We start from the raw sequence: 27,190 nt of genomic DNA on the forward strand, positions 1-27,190 counted from the left end.
TATTTCTACAAATTTATATGGTCTTCATGCATCTCTACCTTGTATTTACTCCCAGCAACTCAGTCGTTTACAATTTTTAAAAAATTTTATCTTAAAATAAAATAATTGCCAATTTTTCAGTTATGATTTTGTAGATTTTTATTCTCTTGTGTATCACAGTATATAATGAACAAAGACGTACTTCTTAAGTTTGCATGTAATGGCAATGCATAAATTGGGACTTATAAATGGTAGGAGGATCCCTTTTCATAGTGATTTGTCAGTAATTACTAACATTATAATTCTTATTGTATACTTTCTATGGCAGTGAATGACCATTAATGAAGTGTAAGTTGAAAATTTCCATCTTTCTCACATATTAAAGAGATACATAAAAACATATGTAAACATAATAAAATATACAAAAATAGATACAAATAAAATAAAGTACTGTTGCCATATTTGCATCGAATAGTCTTCATAAAAAACCTGGCACCAATTTCTTTTTGATTATTAATTTCATATTAACACAGTTGTACACTAATGGTGATCCTTCTCTTTTGATGTGGGAGAGGTCACTTGGACTGCCAACCAAATTAAATACAGCAATTTTTTTCAATTAAAAGAAAAAAAGTTATTATGTGATGATGCAGCCCAGATAATTTCTTCTGTTTGCCTTCCTTCAAAAATTGTATGATATCATATAAAAATGTATAAGTAACTCATTAGCCAAGAGTTATTTGCCTCAATAAATATTTATTCAACATAAATTTCAACAGACGTTCAGCACAATTTTAAAATGTGTGTTTTTCCTAGAGGAACTTAGAAGTTTTTTTCTGATACTTAAGCTATAAATATATGTGAAACATCTAGAAGATTATGCTTGTAGTTATGCCATATAAAAATGGCATTAAATAATTAGTACTATACATAGCTGGTTCCATACAATATTAAGTGAAATCAAAGCGAGGTCATGTCTCTCTGTGTCTGGCATAATCAGAAATTATTTTCTTGGAGGAAGATTTTTCAAGAGAAGCCAGATAACTCTTTTCTCAGGAAAGAAAAAAGTTGATATTTGAATAGAAGAGAAAAACCAATGGTGCCAATAATATGAGATACAAAAAGGGACATTGATGATGTTACACATTAATAAGCATGATATTTTCGAAGGGGAAATCAGAGAAATCCCATTTGCAATGAAAACATCAGAGCAACTCTTGTAAAAGAGGATTTTAATTTTAAAATACATTTTCAATTAAAGCGAAAAAATATTGTAGCAGGCACAACAGTTCTGAGAATGTTTAAATTTCCTGTATGAAAGGACTTTGAAAGATAAGTAAGAAAATCTCATCTCTCACAGAGAGAAAAATATTCAGATAAGTGGGAGAAAGCTGCACCCAAAAGAGGAATCTCCTCAGGTTGCCAGCCATCTGCGAGGTGGGGAGGGAGTGCCAAGCCTGGCAGACTCTGAGGATGGACAGGTGTCTCAGCCACCTGGCTGCTCTGGGGAGAACAGGAAGGCAGCATTCCAGTGGTGAGTTTGTTAAACAGAAAACAACAATATCTGCAAAATGGACCCAAGAAGCTGAGATGTCCTGGCTGACAAATGGATAGAGGTGTACAAGGTAAATTGCCTACACTCACCCAGGTGTCTTGTTCAAAATTACGGGGCCATGCAGTTATTTTTCCTTCACAAATGGATAATTCTTCAAAGATCATGTTCCATAGTAATGAGATATTTTTAGATTGTGGACTTTAGTATAAGGATACTTCTTATATATTATAGTCAGTTTGGTTGAGGAATTTCAAATCCTGAGGTAAAAAAGGCAAAGGTTACATTTAATATTTATAAAGGTAGGAGTGGGAGGAAAAAAGAATATCTTGGTGATGCTCCTTGGCCCTCAGACACTTGTCCTGAGATCTCTTTCTTCCTCCATACAGTTCTCTGACTCCAGAAAGGAACTATGGTTCTGCAGTTCAAAAGCTACCTTCCAACGAAGTAAGATGCTGGAGCTTAGCACATCCTTGTAGGGAGCAATAAAAGCAAGCAAGTCTCTTGGATCCATCTCATGACTTCAGACGAGGGATCACTTTGGGTGCCCTCTCAGTCCTGAGGGGAGCAGCACTGCTTTGTCCCTTCTCTGGGCTCCACATAGAGGAGGGGAAAGTAGGAGAGGGTGCAGTTCCTTTTATCTCTTGAATTAAATCTTCAGCTTTTGATACAGTTAGGAGTTGTGCCCCCACCCAAATCTCATCTTGAATTGTAATCTCCATAATCCCCATGTGTCAAGGGACAGACCAGATGGAGATAATTGAATCATGGGGACAGTTTTCCCCATGCTATTCTAGTGACAGTTAGTGAGTCTCGTGAAATCCGATTGTTTTATAAAGGGCATTTCCTGTGCACTTGCACACATGCTCTCCCGCCTGCCACCATGTAAGACGTGCGTTTGCTTCTCCTTCACCTTCCACTGTGATTGTAAGTTTCCTGAGGCATTTCCAGCAGTGCAGAGCTGTGAGTCCATTAAACTTCTTTTCTTTATAAATTACCAAATCTCGGGTACTTCTTCATAGCAGTATGAGAATGGACTAATACAGCTTTCCTCTGAACTTCAAATGTAGCCACTGAAAATCTTAGTTTTTAAACTACTGGCTCTCCTGAGCATTTCCTTGGAGACAAGGAGCGTCTCACTGGACACTTTTTACTAGCAGATCACATTAGTTTAGTACACTGACTTACACACATGAAATGGCATGATGGAAGAAAATTACAGACCTGGCAACTCTGACATTAGCTAACTGTGTAACTATGTGAGCCACTTTACCTTTCTGGGCCTCCATTTTTTAATCTGTAAAAAGTGACTGTTGAACAATGTCTCTTCAACTATGAAACTGTATTACAGCTAAGGTTCGGTTACATTGTAAATATCCATTATGGCAAATAATAAAGAATAATTTGCATTTATACATATCAAGGGAAAGCTTGTATTTCAGGAATGCTACATAATCGCTCTATGGAGTTATTAACTTCTTACCTGGGAGAAATCTGTGCCCAAACAGGAATTGTATTTTAGGGGACAAAGATAACTACACTCATTTACAATTTGATGTTGTTGCCTGGATTAAATGTATTTCCCTTTAGTGTGTTGGTCTGCCCAGAACTAGAGAAAATGTTAAAGGCAAAATTTGAAACAGACATTTGGAATATTTTGCTTTGGAATTTTCTTTTCACCATGGAAGAGCAAGTATAATAAGATGAAATCTTTTTTATAGATAAATTAATTCCTACCTGAACAAACAGAGCCCATATTCAATATGTTAGCCAATTCCCTTTTAAAGTGTAGTATGTGTATGTTATGTCTATAATTAGTGAAAAATTTAGTTTCTAAAAATAGTCTACAGCATTGCACTTGAAGCTAGAACATGATATTTGGCTGAGTCTGAGATGTCTTGCTTTTCATATTATCTACTCTTATTTTTCTTTTCTCTAAATGTAAATAAAAACTATCTAGTTGATTTAAAATACTCTTTAGTTTGTATCAACTGAAAGACTAGTTATAAAGGTGTAAAATTTTAAAAGTTATTTCTGTCTTCTAAAAAATCAGAGAGAAATTTTTTGTCCTGAAAAGCTGTTTTAAGGTACAGAAAATGTAAGTTAAATGACTGGCATTCCAAGAAAACAAGCACATATAATAATAATTAATTTGATTTACATTATTTGATTTTAATGACAATTTTGTGAAACAGTTGAACAGGCACTACTTGTATCTCCATTTTATAGATGGATAAATTGAGGCCCTGGTAACCAATTTTGACTTTTGATGATGCAGAGTCAGAAAGTGTTAGACCCTTGTTCAAATTCAGGTGATCTGGTCTCAGCTTCTGTGTTCTCTTTCTCTGCATTGTTTAGAGGTTTAGAACTATAATATGAAATTATGCTGCTTGTGGTTGCAGTATTCCCATGCTACTACTTTAGTATTCTGATGACATTAAAGAGTTCATTTTTCCCTTATGCTATTCCTAATCATTATGAAAATAAATGCAACAAATTAGGGTATATGATCATATGGTAATTCTATTTTTTAATTTTTTGAGGAACCTCCATATAGTTTTCCACAGTGATGGTACTAATTTACATTCACAGCAACAGTGTAGAGTCATGTGACACGTAACACCATTTCAGTCAGTGACCACATATGCAAGAGTAAGATGATAAAGGAGCTGAAAAATTCCTGTTGTCTAATGACAGCATAGCTGTTATAACATTGCAGTACAATGCATCACAATGTTTGTGATGATGCTAGTATAAACAAACCTGTGCTTCCAGTCATATTCAAGTGTAGCATATATAATTATGTACAGTATATAACATTTGATAATGATAATAAATGACTATGTTACTGGCTTATGTATATACCATACAGTCAATCCTCCATATCTGCACCTACAAATTCAACCAAATGCAGTATTTCTGGGATACAAAACCTGTGGATACGGAAGACCAGCTTTTCATATGAAAAGTCCCACAAGGCCGACTGTGGGACTTGAGCATGCCTGGATTTCAGTACCTGCAGGTGTCCTAGAACCAACCCCGTCAGATACTGAAACACAACTGCTTTACTTTATTATTATTATTATTTTAGAGTGTACACCTATTTGTTTAAAAAAAGAAAGTTAACTACAAAGCAGCCTCTGGCAGTTCCTTCATTAGGTGTTTCAGAAGAAGGTATTGTTATTATAGGAGATGAGAGCTCCATGAATGTTATTGCCCTTGAAGGCCTTCCAGTGGGACAAGATGTGGAGATGAAAGACAGTGATACTGATGATCATAGCCCCGTGTAGAGCTAGGCTAATATGTGTGTTTGTGTCTTAATTTTTATAAGTTGAAAAGCAAAAAAAAAAAAAAAAAAAGAAAACAGAAAAAAAGCTTATAGATTAAGAATAGAAAGAAAGAAACTATTTTTGTATGGCTGTGCGATGTGTTTGTATTTTAAGCTAAGTGTTATTTCAAAAGACTCAAAAAGTTAAAAAAAAAAGTAAAAATGTCATAAGGTAAAAATATTACCATAAGCTAAGCTTAATTTATTAGTGAAGAAAGAAAAATATTTTTTTATAAACTTGGTATAGCCCAAGTATACAGTGTTTATACAGTCTATAGTATTGTACCGTAAATTCCTAGAACTTCACATTCACTCGACACTCACTCACTGACTCACCCAGGGCAACTTCCAGTCCTGTAAGCCCTATTCATGATAAGTGCCCTATACGGGTGTACTGTGTTTACTGTGCCTTTTCTATGTTTAGATGCATGTATATTTACCATTGTGTTTAAATTGCCTACTGCATTCCACACAATAACGTGCTATATAGGTTTGTAGCTTAAGAGCAAGAGGTTATACCATAAGGCTTAGATATGTAGTAGGTTGCGTAAGTGCACTTTATGATGTTCGCACAATGACCTAAAAAGACATTTCTTAGAATGTATCCCCATCATTACATCCATCATTAAGCACTGCATGACTGTACTAGGGTTCCATTTTCTCTACATCCTATCTAATATGTATCTTCTTTTATATTTCTTATAGTAGCCATTCTAACAGGTATGAGATGGTATCTCATTGTGATTTTAATTTGCATTTTCCCTAATGATTAGTGACATTGAGCATTCTTTCATATATCTGTTGGCCATTTATATGTTTTTACTGAGAAATGTCTCTTCAGTTCTCTTACCCATTTCCAATTGGGAATTATTTATTTTCTTTCTATAGAGTTGTTTGAGTTTCTTATATATTCTGGATACTCTTTTATGATAGCTATGGCTTGAAAATATTTTCTCCCTATCTATAGGTTGACTCTTCATTCTGTTGTTTCCTTTGATGTACAGGGCTTTTTATTTTTATATAATCCCATTTGTGTGTTTTAGCTTTTGTTGCCTGCATGTGGGGGATCAAATATAAAACAATCTTTGTCTAGACTAATGTCTCTATTCTGTTCCATAGGTTGATGAATCTATTCTTATGCTATCACTATACTATTTTAATTACTATTGGTTCGCTAAGGAACTAGCTGCACCACACTTGGGAGTTTAACAGTTCTCTGCATGACCTCAAATTCCTTCCCTAGTTCTCGCCAAGGGAGGAAGATAACCATCACAGCAAATTTTAGCAAGAATCAGAGGCAAAATCTGCCATACTTATGAATTTAAACAGTGTTCAGCCAAACCTTAAAGCCCCTCTGCCCCAAGGCCCCCCATAGGCAGGCAGGCAAACTTCAACCACGCAATTCTACAGAGCAAAACAGCTGGTCCCATCCATCCTGATCAGCAACTCCACCTAACCTTAGGGCCCCTTCTGCAACCTGTCCAACACTTAAAATAGTGGTACCACTTGACCAAGGAACAGACCCTGCAACCTGGCCCAATATGAGGGGGTTGTAGTGCCTATCTAGCAGCTTAGCCTGATTATAGAGCTCAGTCAGTGGTCTTGCCACATAGCAGAGCCCGGCCAGCTGCCTCACCCAAATTCATAGCAAAGGCAGCAGGCCAGCTATCTAGAGAACTCAAAAGCAAGCTCTCGCTGACCAGGGTTGTTACCAACTGGTTCATCTAGAATCACAGGCTAGACTAAATAGTGAAAGTTTATCCCTTCCAAAGAACACCTGTGAAATTTAGAAAAAGTAGCTGTCTCCCCAAATGTACAGACACCGATGCAAGGATACAATGATTACAAAGACTTAGGAAATGATGACACCTCCGAAAGAAACTATTAAAGCCCCAACAGTAACCCTAACAGAAGATCTAAGAAATGACAGGAAAATAATCAGAATAATTCTCTTGAAGAAGTTCAATGAACTATAACAAAATAGAAATAAACCATTAAATGAAATTTACACACAAACATTAAATGAAACAATACACAAACAAAATGAGAAGTATGACAAAGAAATAGAAACAGCTTAGAAAACCAAATAGAAATCCTTGAGATAAAGAATACAATGACTAAACTGAAAAATGCAATAGAAAATTCCAGCAGCAGACTCAAAGAATCAGTGAGCTTAAAGATAGAATATTTGAAATTATCCAGTCAGAGGAACAAAAAGAAAAAAGAATGAAAAAAGCCTGTAGCAATTGTGGGACACCATCAAGAGACCAAACGTACACATAATGGGAATTTAAGAGAGAAGCAAAAGAGGAAAAGAAAGAGAAAAGAGACAGAAAACATATTTAAAGAAGTATGGCTGAAAACTTCCCTAATCTGGGGGAAAATTTTAACATTCAGATACAGGACGTGCAGATGTCTTCAATCAAATTCAATCCAAATATGAGTTCACCAAGACACATCACAATCAAACTACCAAAACATTAAAGACGAATAAAAAATTCTGAGAGCAATACATAAGAAATACGTCACATATAAAGGGATTCCAATACAACTATCAACGTATTTCCCAGAATATTATTATTTAATATATATATCCAATGTCCTTTGCGAATGGAAGAGAAGACACTAAATAAATCAAAATAATTTATTACCAAGAGAAAGCAAGGGGTGGTGTAGTGTAGGGAGTAGATAACCAGGTCTGGGGACCATGTTGCCCAATTTGAGTCCAGGCCCCATCACTTACCAGCTATGTGACCATATGCAAATAGCTTAACCTTTTTAGCCTCAGTTTATAATCTACCTTATAGACTTCTGGTGCATATCTAGAGATTAAAACATATAAAAATTTAAGAAGTACAGCTAACATCTGGGTTACACTTGAATTTATCATGTTTATAACTCAATGATATAAAGTACATTTTAGAGTTCTACCACTAGGTTATGTTCGTTGCTAATACTGTCCCTATATATTCAGTTAACTAGTTAATGGGGCCATCTCCAACCCATTTAGTAAGTTCAGGACACTAAAATCTTTTGAATCAAAACTTAAGCTCCTCCCTAACTCATAATTTTATTCTCTGAATTTTATAACTATATTTATTTTTCTTTTTCTAATATCCTTTCACCATTCTTTCTAAGAAACTGTGATTATAGTTGTAAAACAAAAAGGTTGCTGAATAGAAAAATGAAAACTTGCAAATTGGGCTCATGTGGTAGAAGAAAGAGATTTTACATGCTGTGGTTGTGGTTCTGTGGGCTCCATATTAAGTGCTCTCATGCCATAGACCTTGGGCTACTGGGATCTGCAGAGTTCACACCAGGGATCTTTGAATCCATATTCGCACTAAATATTGTCTATATATGGATAAAATGATTTACCCATATATGTTACTAATTTAAAATCAATAGCTTCTATTCTGATTAAAAGTATATATAATTTTAGAAATTGCAAAATATTTAGTAGCATTTTATTTCTGTTTCCTCTATTGATGAGTGTAATTATTATATTATTATTATTTTACACGGGGGTTGTTTCACAACTATTTTCCATATAAATGAGTTATTTATATTTTAAGAGTTGGGGGACTACTCCTCTGTGGATCTTCAATTAGTATAGCAGTAGTAGTAGAGTTTATTTAAATTCACTCAAGTCTTCATATAGCATCACAGGACAAATCCATAATTTGATAACTTTTCTTATCAATTCCCTGCAATAGTCAGAGACTTTCTTCAAACACTGATGACTCATACTTTTTAATTAAAAACAAATAAGAAAATACCTATAGAGTAGAGGATTTATAGCTTTTTGGTTCCAGGATATACCAGTTCTAAGTGCTAGGACATAAACATATCTTTTCCTTTTCCGAATCTCTTCCCCAAGTTTCTCCACATTGGATGTGGAAAAACTGCTCTAAACCACATGCTCAGCAAAAGCCCATCATGTATTCATCCAAGAACAAAGAAGAATTCATGATTGTCTGCTTTTTGATTTTTTATACTAGTTTTTATATAATATGGTTTCCAAATTAAAAATATTTTGAGCTATGTCATTAAGATGCCATCAAAAGAGTTACTTGTGGTGACTTAATTAAAGCGAACACATTTAGAAATAACGCTGCATGTTGTGGGACAGATGTAGCCTTTGGAGAAAGAATGAGCCTACACTGAACATTACAACATATTTTTGTATTTAGTAATAGGCAACAGACACAGTTCCAGAATATGCTCAAAGTCTGGTTGGGAAGTATCTACTCTGCTGACAGTGGAAGAAGTCAGGAAATTCATATTTAAAAAGAAGGAGAGCAAGAAGTAAACAGTGTATCTTTGCTTCTCAGTCAACTCAAACTTGCCTCATTATTTAAAAGTAGTACCCTGTTGTATAATATTGGCCAACTTTAATCCACACTAGAAAAAACAAACCACTCTAGAATCCCTTCGCAAATTCCAAGACAAAGATGAGGACAGAAATGATAATTATCTAAGAACACATGGTCAGGTGTACCCTTGCAAGAGGTAATTTTGGAAATTTAAAAGAATGTCTAGAACTAAGAGTAAAAGAACTGAAGATAAATGAATTTTTTCTGCTGCAGAAAACAAAACAAAACTTGTTACATCTTTTTTTTCCCCCGAAAGTGTGGGTAAGAGAAGAGAAAAAATGTCAAGAAAAAATGAAGCATCCAAAGGACTTCCAAGAACAGAAATATTTAAAACTCACCCTTTGCATTACTGTGATATAAACCTCCCATCTCCTACCAAGATTTTAATTAACTGGATTTTTTTGTCATCCATGAAGGAATGGGAACTACATTTTGGTTGTTGCTAACATGAATTTAAACAAAAAAGTCATAAGAATTCAAATAAACATGAGATTTGACAGATGCAGGGAGCTGGGAAGAAAGGTGAGAGTGAGAACTTAGTCCTCCCTCTACCACATGGGATTTGCAGATATTGGTGGCATTGGATTTTTGAGCATAGAATAAGTCTTCAATCTGAACATATTTATATTAAAGGGTGGCAATACCTAGATGATATTTGAGTTACCTAAGATTTTTTTATGCCATTAAACATTTTTTACAAGGCTCAAATCAAATTTGCTGAGTCACAATAATGAGTTTGACAAGCAGAGGATAATCATAAATTTGTTCTATAACAAATTATTCCAAACAGTTTGGCTACAAATGTTCGCTTTGCAAATATGACAGGATAATCAGAACAAATAAAATCTGAAGCTATGGAATAAGTACTTCAATGCAGCCTCAATATACTTAAATCTGAGATATCACCTATATTAAGTAATAAAGCGTTTCCTAAACGTGAAGACCACTATTAGAACAGAGCTAACATTTGGAAACTGATTTTTCTGGTTTTGAAGACAAATTCATGCCAGAACAATTAAATTTACTTTCCTGATGGAGTAACAAGAATATAAATAGGAGAAAATCAATAGACGTAATTTCATATTATGATCAATACATAATTTCTGTTATCGAGACCTAAGAGATATGGTGCTTTGTATAATTAAAATTTTGTTAGTTTAGAGTCATTATAGAAAACATATAAGAATAATCGGTCTTCAAATAACTTTAATATATAGCATTAACATTTATCTGTGTATCTTTAGCTACTAATGCAGTATTTGATTTTAGGCCCTCAATAAATGTTTATTAAATGCTTAATGTAAGTAAACTTTTTCCTGAATAGCCAGTATCATCAAAATATTAGGATTATTCTATCATTTTAAATAGAATTACCATCTGCTTAAAGTAGAAGAGTATAAAAATTGTGTTGAATTTATATTGATTACATGATTTACTGTTGAAACTTAATATTGAAATAAAATTTCTTGGCTTAAATTTGTTTGCAAATTTTTTTGCATATAATTATTATTTCTAAACACATCTTTGCTCTTTTGTGACCTCAGTAGTGTTCAATGCTGAATAAATATGGATTTATGATTTTTGTTTTTCAGATAGAGGGTCATTTTAAAATCTAGGAATAATCATAGAACATTGCCCATGTTCTTGGCATTTTTCTTATCTCTAGTGAGACTCTGTAACATTTGAAAATACTACTCTTCATATCCTCCTGGGTGACAAAGGTTGAAGTAAAATGTATTTCATAAGTTCAGAAGAGTCACTTACCAACTATAAAAATGTCCTAAAACCTCTTGTTGATTTTAGCACCCTTCTAGGGAGAAAAAAAGAGCTGGCGAAAGGAAATGCCAAATTTGGCTGTAGCAGTGCCTGTGGTTTAATCTCCAGAAATGTGTGTCCAAAACTTCATTCACTTTCTTGGCATCTTTACGAGTTTTTTCATATTCTTTACTATTTTCTTACTCTTTTTCTTAAAATTACCTCCCTTTAAATAATTCAGTTCAACGTTGAAAAAGAAATGTTATAATATTACCACAAAAATGGTAATAGAAATAATTATGAAAATAAATACTGTGAAAAAAGTAATTCAACTCTAGACAGGTATCATTAACTATGATGGTTTCATGCTTGAACCTTGCTCTCTTGCTGTTAGAGTGAATTAGTGAGTTTTAGGGCATGGTAAAAACAGGAAATCACCAAACATCTATGTTCTAACTTAAAAACCAGAAGCAGATTAGAGATTTGAGTCAATGTTATTTAATTCCATGGGCATTTATGGCTAAAATTATCTTAAGTACCAGAAGTTGTACCCTATTACACAAACTGGAAATAATGCTCTAGATAAAGCTTTTTAAGGTCTCCAAATCAGTCATGAAGGATTTTGTAATGCACCAAATTATAGCTTCACCATATGACAGAAAGTGAGTCCCATTCCATTTTCTCTCTTTCCTTTTTTTTTTTTTCTCGTATTAGCAAACCTTAAGAACTGTATTAGCATGCTTTAAGAAATAAAGTCAGAGAAGCCCAAAGGTCAGTATTGTTTTAGGGACTGATAATATAGGTAGAAACTAAGGGCCATGTAGTTGATTAAAAACCACTTAATGTCTAAAGTCCCTATGAAAAGAAAAAATTATATATAAAATAGGTAGTATAAGACTATATATAATCTAGCTAGACTTGAGTAAGGCTTTTGATTTTTGTCTCATGTTACTACAAAAACAAGACAAAACAAGACAAAACAACAAAAAAACAACAACAACAAAAAACTAGACTAACCTATAAGCCAGTAAGTAGCAAAGTCAATCTAAAGAAGATTTAGCACAGCACGGCAAAGGAATATAAACTTTACAGTTTAAAAAGTAATTCAAATCAAGTTTTGTTTGTTTGTTTGTTTTGTTTTTGAGACAGTCTTGCTCTGTCGCCCAGGCTGGAGTGCAGTGGCAGGATCTCCGCTCACTGCAAGCTCCGCCTCCTGGGTTCACGCCATTCTCTTGCCTCAGCCTCCCGAGTAGCTGGGACTACAGACGCTCACCACCACGCCCAGATATTTTTTTTCTATTTTTAGTAGAGACAGGGTTTCATCGTGTTAGCCAGGATGGTCTCGCTCTCCTGACCTCGTGATCCGCCTGCCTCTGCCTCCCAACATTCTGGGATTACAGACATGAGCCACCGTGCCGGGCCCAAATCAAGTTTTTAAAGAACAGCAAGTTGAACTTCATTTTTAAGGTCTTGGATAATACTAAGGAAAATGACAACATAAAAATAAGTCGAGAAATTATTGCTCACTCATAGATAAAGTTCAGAAGAAAAAATATAAAGTAAAAAACAAAAGTGGAAAAAAGATACATAAAAATTTAGCAAAATAGTATAGGAGTAAATGCATCAGGGAAGGATGTGAAACCAAAGGAACCCTAAGTAGGGAATGAGTCATTAATACGATATTTTATTTTAAAATCTTATTTTCAAATGGTACTAGAGTGAAGAGATTATGATATGTAAGTATTAAGAGATAACTATTGCTGTTTTTTTTAAATAGTGGTTGGATTCTTATTACAGGATGAATCCAGTTTTTATTTGTGAATTTTGAACAACAGCAAAGTTGTCAAAGAAGAGAAACTAACGTGAGTAAAGAAGTAAATTGGATTCCAGGAAGAGAAGGAAAGGAGTTGGAATTATTTACTGTTTAATCTGAAGAAACAATGTCTGAAAAGAAATTTAATTCCAACCAAATTTACATATCTATATCATTTGTCTCTCTATCTTAATTTTCTGATCTGTAAATGAAAGTAAAAAGAATTTCAGCCTAAAATTTGTTTCACTTGATGAAAAAAAGTATTTATTTTCCTAATATTAAGACAAAATAAATAGGCAAATCTAGTTTATGAACAATGTAACTCTCATGGAGACATATCAAATAATGTAAATTATAATTATAAACTAAATCAATTAGTAAAATATCTGTCATGAAAATAACATGATATTTTCCATAATTACAGTGTATCACTTTTTTTTCTTTTTTTTCTTTTTTTAAGACAGGGTCTTGCTCTGTCACCCAGGAGTGCAGTGGCGCAATCTCAGCTCACTGCAACCTCCACCTCCCAGGTTCAAGTGATTCTCCTGCCTCAGCCACCTGAGTAGCTGGGATTACAGGGATCCACCACCATGCCCAGCTGGCCGGGCTGGTTTTGAACTCCTGACTTTAGGTGATCCACCAACCTTGGCCTCCCAAAGCACTGGGATTACAGGCATGAGCCACTGTGCCGGGCCTATGCGTAACAATTCTTAAACTCTACATTTAAACATTTAATGAATCTTTTTCATTCATTTAACACAGATAATTACAGAATGCCTATGTGTACTAGGGCTGTGCTAGGTGATGATATAAACATTAATTATTTATTTTCCTTATCAATTCAAATAATTTACTTATATATCTTATATTCATTATACTACTATTTAGTATGTTTTGCAGGTATGTTCTTAGAGATATTGAACACATTATTTTAAAAATATCCTCAAGTGTACATTTTGTTTGCAGAAAAGATTTTTTTCAGTTGTTAATTAGACTTTGGAAGTTAATGTTCCATTTTATTTTAAGTTACAGAATAAAAAAATCTATTTATCTTGTAAGATTTTAAGTTTAATTTACAAATGTGGTTATTCAATTTACTAATGTAGTGAATGCAATCATCACCCTAGAGACCCTTTAGCTTTAATCCCATTTATATGTTTTGTTTAATAAACTCCCTTAAGTATTCAAAACTCTATTATTAATTGAAAATAGTTAACATATACCACTTTGACTGCTTTTAAGGGTTTTGTAGAACTGACATATGTAAAAGTATTTTGTAAACTCTCAAATACACTAATATGGCATTATTATTATTAAATTATAATGTCAGATGTGTTGCCATATTGAAATGATCAATCAAAGAACAAACTGCATGGCTTTGCTCATAAGTTCTTTAATAATTGTTTGATTAGTTTTTAAGATGTTTACATTTTTTTAAAGTACCTTTTCTGCCCTGAATTAGATGGGATTTGAGGAAAATCAAATTTAGGTGAATTAAAGTCCTCAGAAGAATTTAAACATTTCTCCAACTAATGATAGTCTGCCTTAAGCACCAAGAAACATTGTAAGCAAGCTTCATTTGGGCTTCAGAAGACAGCCTCATGACAAACCTTTTATCCTAGCCTTGCGACAAGGACCCCATGCAGAACAAGGATTTTGAAGTGTGCAGTTGGCCACAAATCCTTGGGGTTAGTTTTCAATCTAGTAGGACGACAGATAAATCAATTAGTGTATAACAAACTAAAGATGGTGAATGCCTTTAACTGCTAACATAATTTGAGGCAGTCACATCTTACAGAAAGCTATCTCCCTACAAAATGACAAGCCTAAGCAAGGCTTACATGTGAGTCTTTTAACCCTAAATAGGCAAGGTTTAATGAGAAACTAAAATTCAGAATAGCAGAGTATCATTGAGAGTAAATTGATAATAGCTAAATTAAAGCTTAAAAGTATACAGTATATCTTCTTTGTCCATAGGGGATTTGTTCTAGAGATGTGGGGAAATGGAAAATCCTCAAATAGTGTACAAAGAATAATGATAATAGAAATTTTTTTGTAAAAAAGAGTTTGTTATTGTCACAAAACACATCAGAGGCCGCTGACATTTCTGTCCAAAGTTTTCCTGATATTTCTTAAAATTTTTGAATTAAATATCTTCAGTCTCAGTTAAGTACTAATCATTCTTAAGACCCTGAAGGATCTTATCATCTCTCCCCAATAAGACTTTTAATAGATTCCCTGCTTCAATTTAAAGTTCTTAAACTCAAAATCTGAGTTTTATTTATTTCTGCCTAACATTTGTGACAACTGTAAAAGCTAACAGACCAAAACATGACAAAATATAAATGTAAACATAATGAATAAATGTTAGGCAAAACCTGGTGTAATCGTTACCCAAATTAAAAAATAGAATATTACCAGTAGTGTAAAATCTCCTTGGGAATGTAAATGTATCAATTATATCCCTCTTTCACTACTCTAGAGGTAACTGCTAATCTGATTTACGGTAATCATTCTTAGCCTTTCTTTATAGAACTACTCTCTATGTGTACATTGGAATATAATATAGTTTAGATTTCAGTGTTTTAACTTTATGTAAATGGCAACATATTGAGGCATTGTGTTTTGCTCAGTATATTTTATTTTTTTCATTTTATTGATTATAGCTGTAGTCATTGTCATTGCTATATACAATTCACTGAACAAATAAAGCATAATTTACATATTTATTTTGTAATTGATAGACATTTGAGCTGTCACTAATTTGAGGCTATTCTAAAAAATTCTGCTATAAACATATTTCTATTTCTATTTTTGCATTAAAGGAAAGTACTTAAGTCTGCCAAATTTTTTGATTGGGTTATGTTTATTTTTCTTACTGATTTGTAGTTTTTTTTTCTATATTAAGATGAGTCTTTTTCTGGGCGGTTATATATATATGACAAATATTTTCTCCCATTTTGTGACTGTATTTTCAATTTTGCCACTGCGTCTTCTGATAAATAGAATACTTAATTCCAATGCAATGAAATGTGTGTCTTTTCTTTTACGGTTAGTTCCTTTTTGTGTATTTTCCTGAAATAAGGTTATAAGGCTATTCTCCTATATTTTCTTAAAGTTCTAAAGATTTCCATTCTATATTTAAATCAATGGTTCATCTGGAATTAGCTTTCATATGTAGTGCTATGTAGGAGTCTGATTTATTTTTTTTCCACTGGCTACCCAATGGTACCAGCAGAATTTATTGAAAAGATCAATCCTTACTCACTGCTCTGTTGTACCATCTTTGTTTTATATCAGAGATCTATATATCTGTAAGTCAGTTTCAGAGCTCTCTGTTCTTTTCTATTCATCTATGTGGCATCAGTGTGATTACCACTTGATTTGTCTACCTTGCACCAATTTGACTGTTTTAATTACTATATCTTTGTTATGGGACTTTATAAATGGTAGAGTATGTTATCCTTTCCTGTTTTTCTTCATTAAAAATTACTGAGGTTTTCTTGGTTTTGTGCATTTTTATACAAAATTATAAAAAGTTTCTTATATTCCACATATTGGATCCCCCAATTAACATGGTATATTTTTCCATATTTCAAATTTTCTTTAACTTTTCAATAAAGTTTTATAATTATTCTCACACAAATAATGCACATCTTTTATTATAGTTATTTAAAGGTGCTTTTTTATGTTTCTGTAAATGGCATATTGCTACATTTTCTTTTTTAATTATTTGTTGCATCCATAGGAATACAACTGATTTCATAAACTTTATATCCAGAGAGCTTGATAAACTCTTTAATTCTGGCGTGTGTGTGTGTGTGTGTGTGTGTGTGTGTTGGTAAATTCTCATAAATACAGTACTTTAACAATCATGTTGACGTGCTGTCATTTATTTGGGGAAATACCCGAGGTTCACTGTTTAGTGCTAAGGAAATTGAAGATGAAGACACGCAAGGAGTGGGGTTAAAAGTAGAAAATTTAATAGGCGAAAGAAAGAAGAGAAAAGCTCCCCCATGTAGAGGAAGGGCAGGATGCAGTTGGCTTTATAGAGGGGCTTGAGGAAGTGGTGTCTGATTTACATAGAACATAGTGGATTGGTTGGACCAGATGTAACGTTTACATAGCTCACAAAGTGGCTGGCTGTCCCACCCTAATTTCTTATTATGCAAATGGGATCTTTACCTGGCTGGCCTCATGTTACCTGCACATGTGGCAACAAAGAAAAGGGAAGAGAAAACCTCCATGTTGAATATACTTGGCTTCCAGGTATCCCTTTTCTATCGGTACAGTTGCAGGCATTTACCTATGGAAGCTTGCGTATCTATGCTTGCAGCTTGATTTTTCAGGCTGCCCTAGAGAAAAAATGATTTTGGGGCTGCTTTTTATTAAAAAGAAATTCCACCAAGAAATCTTTTATGCTTACTAACTGCCTAAATGATTTCTTTTTAACTCCTATGTCAAGGTCATATATCATCTACAAATAATATCAATTTTGATTTTTTTCTTTCCAATTCTTAATATAGTTATTTTTCATGTTTTACATCATTAGCTAGGATACTTTGTACAAAGTTTTATAAAAGTAGGATTGTTGGGCAAGATTGTCTTATGTTTAGTCTCAAAAAATGCTAATATTTTAGTATTATTCATGATGATTGCTATAGTTTTTGAAGCTGCTCTGTGAGATTAGGAAAATCCTCTTAGTGTTTTAGTTTTCTAAGCATTTTTATCAGCAATAAATATTGAATGTGCAGAAGTGGTTTTTCTGCCTCAATGAGATTATCATATATTTTCTCTTTATTTTTCTATGTAATGAATTATGTCAATTGATTTTCTAGTGTAAAACCAACTTCACATTGATAATATAATCCCAATTTGGTACAATAAAGTATCATTTAAAGGTTTTTCTGGCTTTTAAAAAATCATTTTTCATAATGAGATTGGTCTATAGCATTTCTCTCTTATAATATTCTTGCCAGGTTTTGGTTTCAACAATAAGCTAACTTTATGACATAAGTTGGAAAATAAAACCTCTATTTTTATTCTCTAGAAGAGCTTATGTAAAAGTGAATTTATTTATTATTTGAATGTTTTGTATAACTTTCTTGTGACACCAACTGGGCTGAAAATTTTTTGTGTGAGAAGATTTTTAATTGCTGATTAAATCAATTAATCAAAGATTTAATTGCTGATTCAATTTCTTTAACAATTTAAGGCCTACTAAAGTTTTGTATTCTGCTTGAGTCAGTTTTGATAGTCTGCAGTTTTTAGAAATTTATTTACTTTACATAAATTTTCAAAATTATTGGCATAAGCCTTTTCATAATATCTATTTATTATACTTATATTTTGGCAGAATTTGCAGTAGTATATCCTTTTTCAATCTATTCACTTGTTTCTGCTCTCTTGATTAGTATCAGCAGAGGCTTACCAACCGTATCATTACACTTGGGTATTCTTTGCACTATGTATTTCTTTTCCATTTCATTAGTTTTGGCTTTTATTTTTATTATTTTTATTATTTGGCTTTTATTTTTATTTTTTATTTTTAAGACAAGGTTTTTCTCTGTCACCCAGGCTGGAGTGCAGTAGTGTGATCATGGCTCATTGCAGCCTTGACCTCCTGGACTCAATTAATCTTCCCACCTCAGCCTCCCGAGTAGCTGGCACCACAGGTGTGCACTACCATACCTGGCTTACTTTTGTATTCTTTTGTAGAGATAGGATTTTGTCATATTGTTCAGGCTGGGAAAGATACAGATATTTTATTTTTTTAATGATGATATTGACTTATCACCTAATTATATTAAACTCAGAGAAAATACACTTCAAATCTTTAGTTATTTTCAAAGGAAATGTTAGTGCAAGATATCAAGCACAATATGTGAATACTAACGTTTTTAACCAGGTATCTAGATATGTGAAATTACAAAAAGATGGGAAAAATAACCATATGCAGATTTTCAAGTAAAATATCTATAACTTGTTTGATAAACCCTGGAAACCCTTTACCTACTCCATGACATAAAATATATCAAAGTATGTGTGCGGAGAGAGAAAGAGAGAGAGAATTATCTGAGAAGAGGTTGTCTTTGTAGAATATTATCTTTGAATCCCATTCCCACCTCCTCCATCCCCAAGGAGAAGGGCTTGTCTGCTCCCTCAATCCAAACCTACTTTAATTTGTAATCCATACAGTCAGAACGCATAACAGCCTAGGATCTGACTCAGGCCTGGGAAATTCAGAGAATTAAAGATAGCTGATAGCTGCCTAACTGCCTTGGTGTAGGACCGGGAGAGTTGTTAACCATGTTGAGAATAAGCCTGCACTGCCGGATGTTGCCAGGGAAAGAGGTACTGGACTGTTTCCTGTGGGCCAAATAAAAGGGAGAGAGAATGAGAGTGTGGGCTTAGGATTATCCTGAATTCCATTCCTTAGCTCTACCTGGAGAACTGGGAACATGAAGAAGCTCCCGGTGAACAAGGACAACCAGTGCTTTGGAAAGGGTAACCAGTGAACTCCCAGAATAGGTATCCATCCACATGAGCCAAGGAACCACAAAGGAGAGAGGCTGAAAAGTGCACTTTTGAGGAACCCTTGAAAGTATACCATTCAGCAGTTGGGTTTTAACTATCTCCCAGAATGTGAGCACAGCTTATGGCGCCACATCAAGTAACATCTTTCATTCATGCTCTCACTCTTTCCTTACTCTGCTCCCAGTACAGTTGATCAGAAAGGAGCTTGAGAGGGAACAGGAAAGCAGAAAAATAGAGAACCTCTAAAAAAGCCACTTTGTAGAATTCTACTCCACACTGGCATGACCTACAAGAGAGAAATTTTAATTATAATTTTGGATCATATATTCTAATTTCTAATTGATACACTCGGAAACTTTAGTTGTCCACAGAACTGTCCATTTTTTAAGGGTTAGTAAAAAAGCCATAGGTTTCCAATAGTTTCATCAAAGATGAAACATTTATATTCACCAAATCAATATTAAAGAGATAGTGGGAAACAAAAATAAAATAGAATTTTAATTACATTTTATGATTTGTGGTTTCTATGTTTTTAAATCATTTTCTAAGTTTCTTGCTTTCCTAAGACTAAGAGTGATAATCACTACTAAGTTAATTATTTATAGTAACATTTTAAAAAAAGCAATCATCTTTATGAAAAATGGAAAGATTTGGCACCTAGAATATGTCTTTAAAATTCCGAGATTGAGCTGGCAAGCCTAGTTAATTGTAGAAAAAGGCCACCAGAACCCTATCTTTTCGATATCCATTGAGTCACCACAAACATGGTGACAGCTTTGCAGATTGTATGCCTAAAACTTAGACAAAACCCTACAGCTACTATGAAATAGGTGATTGATTTGTTTTTCTAAGACCACCAGAGCGGGCACAAAAGAACCAGCGAGTAGGCAAGTGTAGGAGCAAAACTGCAAGTTTATTTTGGTCACCTAAGGTGTGGGGAAGAGGTCTGTCGGTCTCCGGCAAAGAAGGCGACAGAGTCCCCCGGTGGGGCTCTCCGACGGAGTTCCTGCAGTTCTGACATCCCGACAGGAGTGGAGGACTGAGGAAGGCCGTGCGTGGCGTCCGTCTGGAGCGGCTTTTCTAGGAGTGGGAGGGCAATAGGCGGGGCACGGGCGTGTGTGTGGGGGGGGGGGCGTTCCGCAGGTGCGACCAGGTAAATCTTGGTCTCTTCGGATTGACATCACCTGGCGCATGCCTAGTTGGTCTGCACCTTCCCTGGGCGCTGGCTGCATTTTCGCGCGCGCGGGAAAAGTTGGGGGGGGTGGGGGATGAAGAACCCGGAAGTGCACCATCTTGCCTCCCTTCGTCCAAACACTGATGAGATTAACCCAAATGCCTGTGGGTCATGCAGAGAGGTGAAAGAGGATAAGGTAGGGTTTAAATACATATATGTTTGTAGAAATAAGGGGCATTTCTCAATTTAAAGGACTGCTTATTACTCAGATCTAACTGAATATCGTGAGGGGATATGAAGTCCGATTTGTCAAAAAAAAAAAAACCCTGAACATACAACTTTATTTCTTTTATTGTTATTATTGTTGTTTTGCAAAATTTCCTTATTTTAAAATATTTATAAATATTTATACAGTCATAAAACACACCTGGTATGTTATATGCTTAGTGTGGTCAAACAATATACACATTTAAGTTAGAGGTCAAGGGTTGCTAGCTTGTAAATTCTGGAAGATAGACTGCTAAATTCTTCTTGTAAGTTATCCTAATTCATTAAGTAATGGCAAACTGATGAACCAGTTGACAAATTTCAGTCTGTTGTTTTTTGATACTAGAAGTTTGACTACCCTTCTAGCCTAGATTCATAATATAGCTTCTGCATTTTTTTCATGCTCACAAATGCTAGTAATTTAATCCTCTATATATTATTAACTCTTCTTACAGTTAACAGTTCTCTGGGAACCAGAAATATTTGTGTTTGGATTATCTAATGCATCTTGATCCCACTTGAAACTTTGAAGGGAATACCATAATTGTTTCTCTAATAAAACTATTATTAAAGGTGGCTAGATTTCTTGAGTACCCTATAGGATAGAAGCCAGGATCATTCAATGTTAATGAAAACATGAGGGAGTTTTCATAGTAGAAGTGAAAGCAATGGATATGATTTTATAATGATTAGGGAATGAAGGGCGCCTCTTTTCGAGGAGATTGTCAAACAAAGCTGGAATTTAAGCCTGTATGCCTAGTGAGATTTCAGCACTTCAACTGATATTTGTCTTAACCAAATCTGTCCTTGGCCAAATTTGTACTAAACTAGTACAAGCAAAAAATAATAATAATAATTTAGATTAAATTTATACCAACATTTTCCCTGAAAGCCCTAGACTCTAACATTTTCCTTGAAAGGTAAACATCTCTGCTTACCTTGTTGATAGGGAAAGTAAAAAGAGCACACTTCACATCGAGTGGATGGAGGGAAGAAGGATTGGCAAGAGCTTTAATGGCAAGAAGGAAGAACTCCACTGGGTACTGGCCTTGTAAAAGTGGCTAGAGGGCCTGTGCGGAATACTCTTCTCAAATCCTTAGAGCAATTAGTGAGTTTCCCCATCTCTTCTTCCCAGCTTCCCAGCTCTCTTAGACAGTTTCTCTCTTTCTCCCTGCCTCTGTCATTTCCTCAATCTCTTTAAACCTCATTTTTATTCTCAATCTTTTTTTCTGGATGTTGGTTTCTCTCCCCACCCTCTCTCCAAGTATTTTTTTCTAGCCCCACTCCTAACAGATATCTCCCATTTACTTAAAAATGAGACCACATGGGAAAATGAAAAACATGTTTTTTGTTGATGTGTACTATGAGAAATGTCTCTCATGACACAGAATTGGCCTTTTACATGCAAAGCAGATGCTTTCTAACATCCCTAACTGAAAAATCTCTAAAGGAAATAAACATTAGGGAATAGAATAAAACATTTTGCTCCAGAATGAGCATATCTAGTGGTAACAGGATGAAAATGAAGCAAGATAACTTCAGGCAAAATGTATAAGAATTGTTTGTTAACACAAAGATTATAGAACTGTAGATCTGGAAGAAACCTTTCATATCACATAAATGAGTGTGGTAACACTCATTTTATAACATGAAAATTAAAGCCTTGAGAGGTTAAAAATTTTGCCTGCCTCAGTCACACAGCAAGCATGTGGCCCCTGGTAACTAACCCAAGGGCTCTTGGCTCAAAGGTTCAGTGTACTCTTCACCACTACAGTATGCTGGCTTGTCACACCAGTCAGGGCTCAATGGAAAAAAATATAAGAAAGCTGGTATATTGCCAAATATATTCTTTTTTGAGTGAAAGTATCCTTTCTTTTATGTAATATTCTAATGAATAGCATATGTATTATGGGGAAAGGAGTCTGTATTTAACAAAGAACAAGGTGGTTTATCTCATATCAATTGCACAAAGGGCGTTTGGCTTATTTACTGATCTAGGAACAACTGAATTATCTGGTGCTTTTGCTTCTGCACAAGATTAGGATAAAGTTAATTACTCAACATACTGAATTAATACTTCAAAGTTGGAAAGGCAAACTACGTAATCAAAGTGCCTTTACAATTGAATTTTCATAATTTTACAGTCTGTCCTAGTGGAGGTGGGGACTAATCTGATCTGAATGGTTCAGAATTACCTGATGAACTACAGACCACTAATTTTTGTGTATGTGAGCAAGAAACAGGAACGACTTGGCACTTGTATTCAGATATTCACGACACTCTGGTATGATTTGAACAGTCACTAGAATTCAAAGTTAAGTATTTTCTGCTATTTATACAACAGTAAGATGGTACATCAACTTCATAAAGCAAATCAAATAAGTTTAGCCAACCAAAAGAGTATTCCAAAATCCACTTACTGCGTCCCCTCTACAGAGGCCAGGGATAAAAATAAATATTGCCCTCAAGTAACTGAAAATAAATCTAGGAATGCCTTGGGTATTTTCAACTCTGCTGACTTTTGAAGAAATAGAATTCTCCAAATTAAAGGAAGGGCTAGCTACTAAATATCACCTATGTGCCCCAAAATAGGTCTTGGGAAATACACACAAAAATAATCACTTAGAAATTGTCCTTGCTTCCTATATACAGTCAAGTTGTAACAAAACCTAATAATAGATGTTTAAATGATTTTTTCTTCTCCTTTGTAAACCTTTAGAATTTTAAACTTTAATTGATAAAAAACCTGTACCCAACAAATGAGGCTGTCAAAAAATGAAAAGGAAAGAAAAAAAATAAAAAGTTCATTGATCACATAATTTAATTATTCTAATCCCAATAATGCAATTACTTAATGAATCTTTAAGTTAGTTCACTCCGTGCATTTAAAAAAATGGTGAGTCCCACTTCTAAAAATTGGGTTTGCAGAGAGAGATAATTGGGGAAGTCTCATGGTTGTTTAGAGTTGTCACAATGGCTTTGAGCTGATTAATGTAGGAGTGGCCTTTGTATACCGGGGAGAGTGCCCAAGAACTCAAAGTTTATGTTCTCACACTTGCTGAACACTCTAGGAGGGCGATTTCGCAGTTCATACCACAAAAAAGTATTTCTTTTCCCACTTCAGTTAAAAATAAATTCAATGTGTGACACAAATGGTTTTCCATGTTTTGTGTGTGTGATTTTTATAACTGAAGCATTATTTCAACACATGGCCATTTGGATGTGAACAGCCATAAAAATTATGTAAAGATATTATGGCTAAAATAGAAATGATACAATTGTAGTTAAAGGCCCAACTAGTAAGGGAAAGTTCTGAAATTTATGGAATAGTTTCCTATTTCTCTCTTGATTCTGTGAGTTAATGTTAACTTACACAATAATAGCTAATGTTTTAGTAATTTATGACATGTACAGTATCTAAAATGGGTATTGCCATTGTCACGTAACACCAATACCATGTCAACATGTATCTTTCTTCCCATTTTTTACATGCAGAAACTGAGATTAAGAAAGATTTAATGTCTGGGTCAATTTGAGCATACTTAGAAGCTAGACTCAAACTGAAGTTTTCAGATTAAGACCGTGTTTCCTTCCACTAACTTATTTAAGCTCTCAGATTAATCTACATTCAATACTTTATGAGAGTAGTAACAATATTTGAGGATGTTGACTATTTTCAGACTAAAACGTTAGAATTTTCATTAAATACAAACACAATTTTGCTTACTAATTTGAGTGATTAGTTTACAGATGAAGTTAAATAACATAAATCTGAAAGGTATTTGAGAAAATACACCTGTTTGCATATAATGTATAAAATTGTGCCTGCATATATTGTGATTAAAACATTACTTGGCAGTCATCTTACTAGTATCTTACATCAGTTCTATTGTGAAAAATTTTCAGATGCTCATTTTTCACTTTGTGAGAATTAACATTATAATTGTTTAAATATTTTCTGCTTCTGAATTGGAATCAACTTAGAAATAAAATATTTTATCTACAGTGCAGGATATGAGTTTCAAAACTCAACAAAACTTTATATAACATTTGTCTCATATCAGATACTATTTTGGGTGCTTTCTGCATATTACCTTGTGTGATTCTTCCAATATCCCTATGAGGTAATTCCTTGTAGAGATATTGCAAGAACCACATAAGGCAATCATCTCCATTTTACAGCTGAGGAAGCCAAAAGTTGAGTAACTTGTCCAAGTTTATACAGTTAGTAAGTGGCAGAGCTGGAACTTGAACTCAGACAATCTGTCTCCAGAAGAATTATAAATGTGACACCAAGTGATTAATTCACTGATAGCTATTTCCTCTTTATTTCTTTCCTTCTTCTTCAAGTCCTGTATTTGCTTCACTGACATTTATAGCCAAGTACGTGTTTTTTTCAACCAGCATAACAATGACTGGTAGGCAAATGCCTACGATTCCTTCCAACCCATTGCCTAAGAATTAATTTAATCCAGGATATTAAGAAAACATTATTGCTAAGTAAAAATTCATTTATGGCATTATAGTCTTAGTTGTCAGTTTAGAAGTCCGAAGTTGCTGTGAGGCACAATAGTGACTTCTAAATTACTCGAGTGGCAAGTCTTTATCCTTATTCGTTTTCAGAAAACTCAACTTACTGAAGTGTCACTACATCAGAAGGTAGCTGAAGAGCAACAGTTCTTGCTTTGATTTTAAGCCACACCACCCTTGTGTAACTTTATACTATTTCCGAGCATCTGTTTCTTAATCAGTAAGATGGGATAAAACTGGCCTTGAAATTTGTGATGAAAGTAATGTGTGTAAAGTGCCTGGCACAATAAATGATGGATGCTAGTAGATGTTGTGACAATACTTCTTTGGGTTAACTTGGACCATTCCCAACTGTGATCTCCATTCTCTGGTCTTTGACACAACTAATACGAGTCTCAGCTAGAGTATGACTGATTCAACGGATTTAAGAAAACAGTTCACATTTCAGATGAAAAGCACAGAAAGAATAAAATCAATGACATCAACATTTTTTACTACTAACCTCACAGTATAATTCATTACTGCAAACAGGCAAATAATTGCCTTAGAACGGAATCTGTTTAGAATATTGTTAAGCTTATTTAACAAAAGATTGATCAAAGATATTTCATTTTTTTGAAATGAAAAGGAAGAAGGGTAGTACATATTAATTAGACTGTCAGAGAAACTGAAACCAATCTTTAGTTAGATATACACTACCATCTAAACTAAAATGTTCTCATCAAGAAATATAATAAATCCTGGATTTTCCTAAATAGCAGAGCTGAAACAAGGGCTTCTGTTCAGACAGTTTATAAAACAAAAATTTATCTCAGGAAGAGGAATAAAGGACTAAAACAATGAAACTGAAGCAGGAATATAAGAGAAAAGCATTTATGTATTCAGTGGCTCCATTCCCTCTTTTGTCAGGAGCTGTCTCAAAGAATGCTAATGCTCCTGCACTTCTAGTTGAGGCATCTGATAATGCCAGATTCTGAAACACACCTTTATATCAGAATAGCACCAGAAAGAAAGCAGGATACATACATTAAAGTAAGGCAAGCAGCTGTCAGGTTACCCCTGTGCGTAGCTGGTTGCCATAGCAATGGCTGGAGTAAACATGGCCGGAGAAGATGTAGGGAAAGACACAACAGGAATCTAATGCTCATAGGGTGACTTCTTCTACTTTGGGACTAAGTATAATTATCTCCATAAATATCATCATACAGGATATGAAACCTCTATTCAAGTTTTAAAAATCTATTTTTCTTATGGTTGCCCCAAATGTGGGAACCATATACTGCCCTTTCTAGATGTAATTGACACCACTGTTTCCCATTGTGTACAACAGTACATAAAGGATCTTGTTTGCTAACTGAGAGAGCTTCTTCAATCTGCCGAAAGGTACTATTAGCCTAACCTAACAGACCTATAATGGATAGGAATTCAGTAGCTGGAAAGGATTCAGTACACAGGAATTGAAAGTTACTTAAATTCCTACTCTGAACTGGGCATGATGGCTCATGCCCCTGTAATCCCAGCACTTTGGGAGACCAACGTTGGGTCAGGAGTTCACAACCAGCCTGGCCAGCATGGTGAAACCCTGTCTCTACTAAAAATAAAAAAATTTAGCTGAGCATAGTGATGGGTGCCTGTAATCCCCTTGGGAGACTGAGGCAGGAAAATCTCTTGAACCCAGGAGGCAGAAGTTGCAGTGAGCCAATATCACACCGTTGCACTCCAGCATGGGCAACAAGAGCAAAACTCCATCTCAAAAAAAAAAAAAAATTCCAACTCTGACATTCAGTGTTTAGAAACGTGCATCTCATATTGTTCTTAAAGACAGAGGAAGTTGGAAGGTGATTACTAAGAAAAAAAGAATGTGACTAACTTGAATTAG

At 34.4% G+C, this 27,190-nt stretch overlaps 1 protein-coding gene across 3 annotated transcripts in view; it reads right to left on the reverse strand.

The window, feature by feature from the left end:
- EMCN (endomucin) overlaps nucleotides 1-27,190 on the reverse strand; it is a 122,264-nt gene that overhangs the window by 89,925 nt on the left and 5,149 nt on the right. The window contains exon 2 of one of the 3 annotated variants that reach the window (XM_033178361.1): nucleotides 1,624-1,791. The exons of the other annotated variants lie outside the window; for them this stretch is intronic. The gene's annotated coding sequence lies outside the window, so the exon portion shown is untranslated. The remainder of the gene's footprint in view (nucleotides 1-1,623; nucleotides 1,792-27,190) is intronic. 3 annotated transcript variants of the gene reach the window in all.

Source organism: Trachypithecus francoisi, unplaced genomic scaffold (genome assembly GCF_009764315.1).
Source record: "Trachypithecus francoisi isolate TF-2019V2 unplaced genomic scaffold, Tfra_2.0 Contig01566, whole genome shotgun sequence".
Classification (NCBI taxonomy): Eukaryota; Metazoa; Chordata; class Mammalia; order Primates; family Cercopithecidae; genus Trachypithecus; species Trachypithecus francoisi.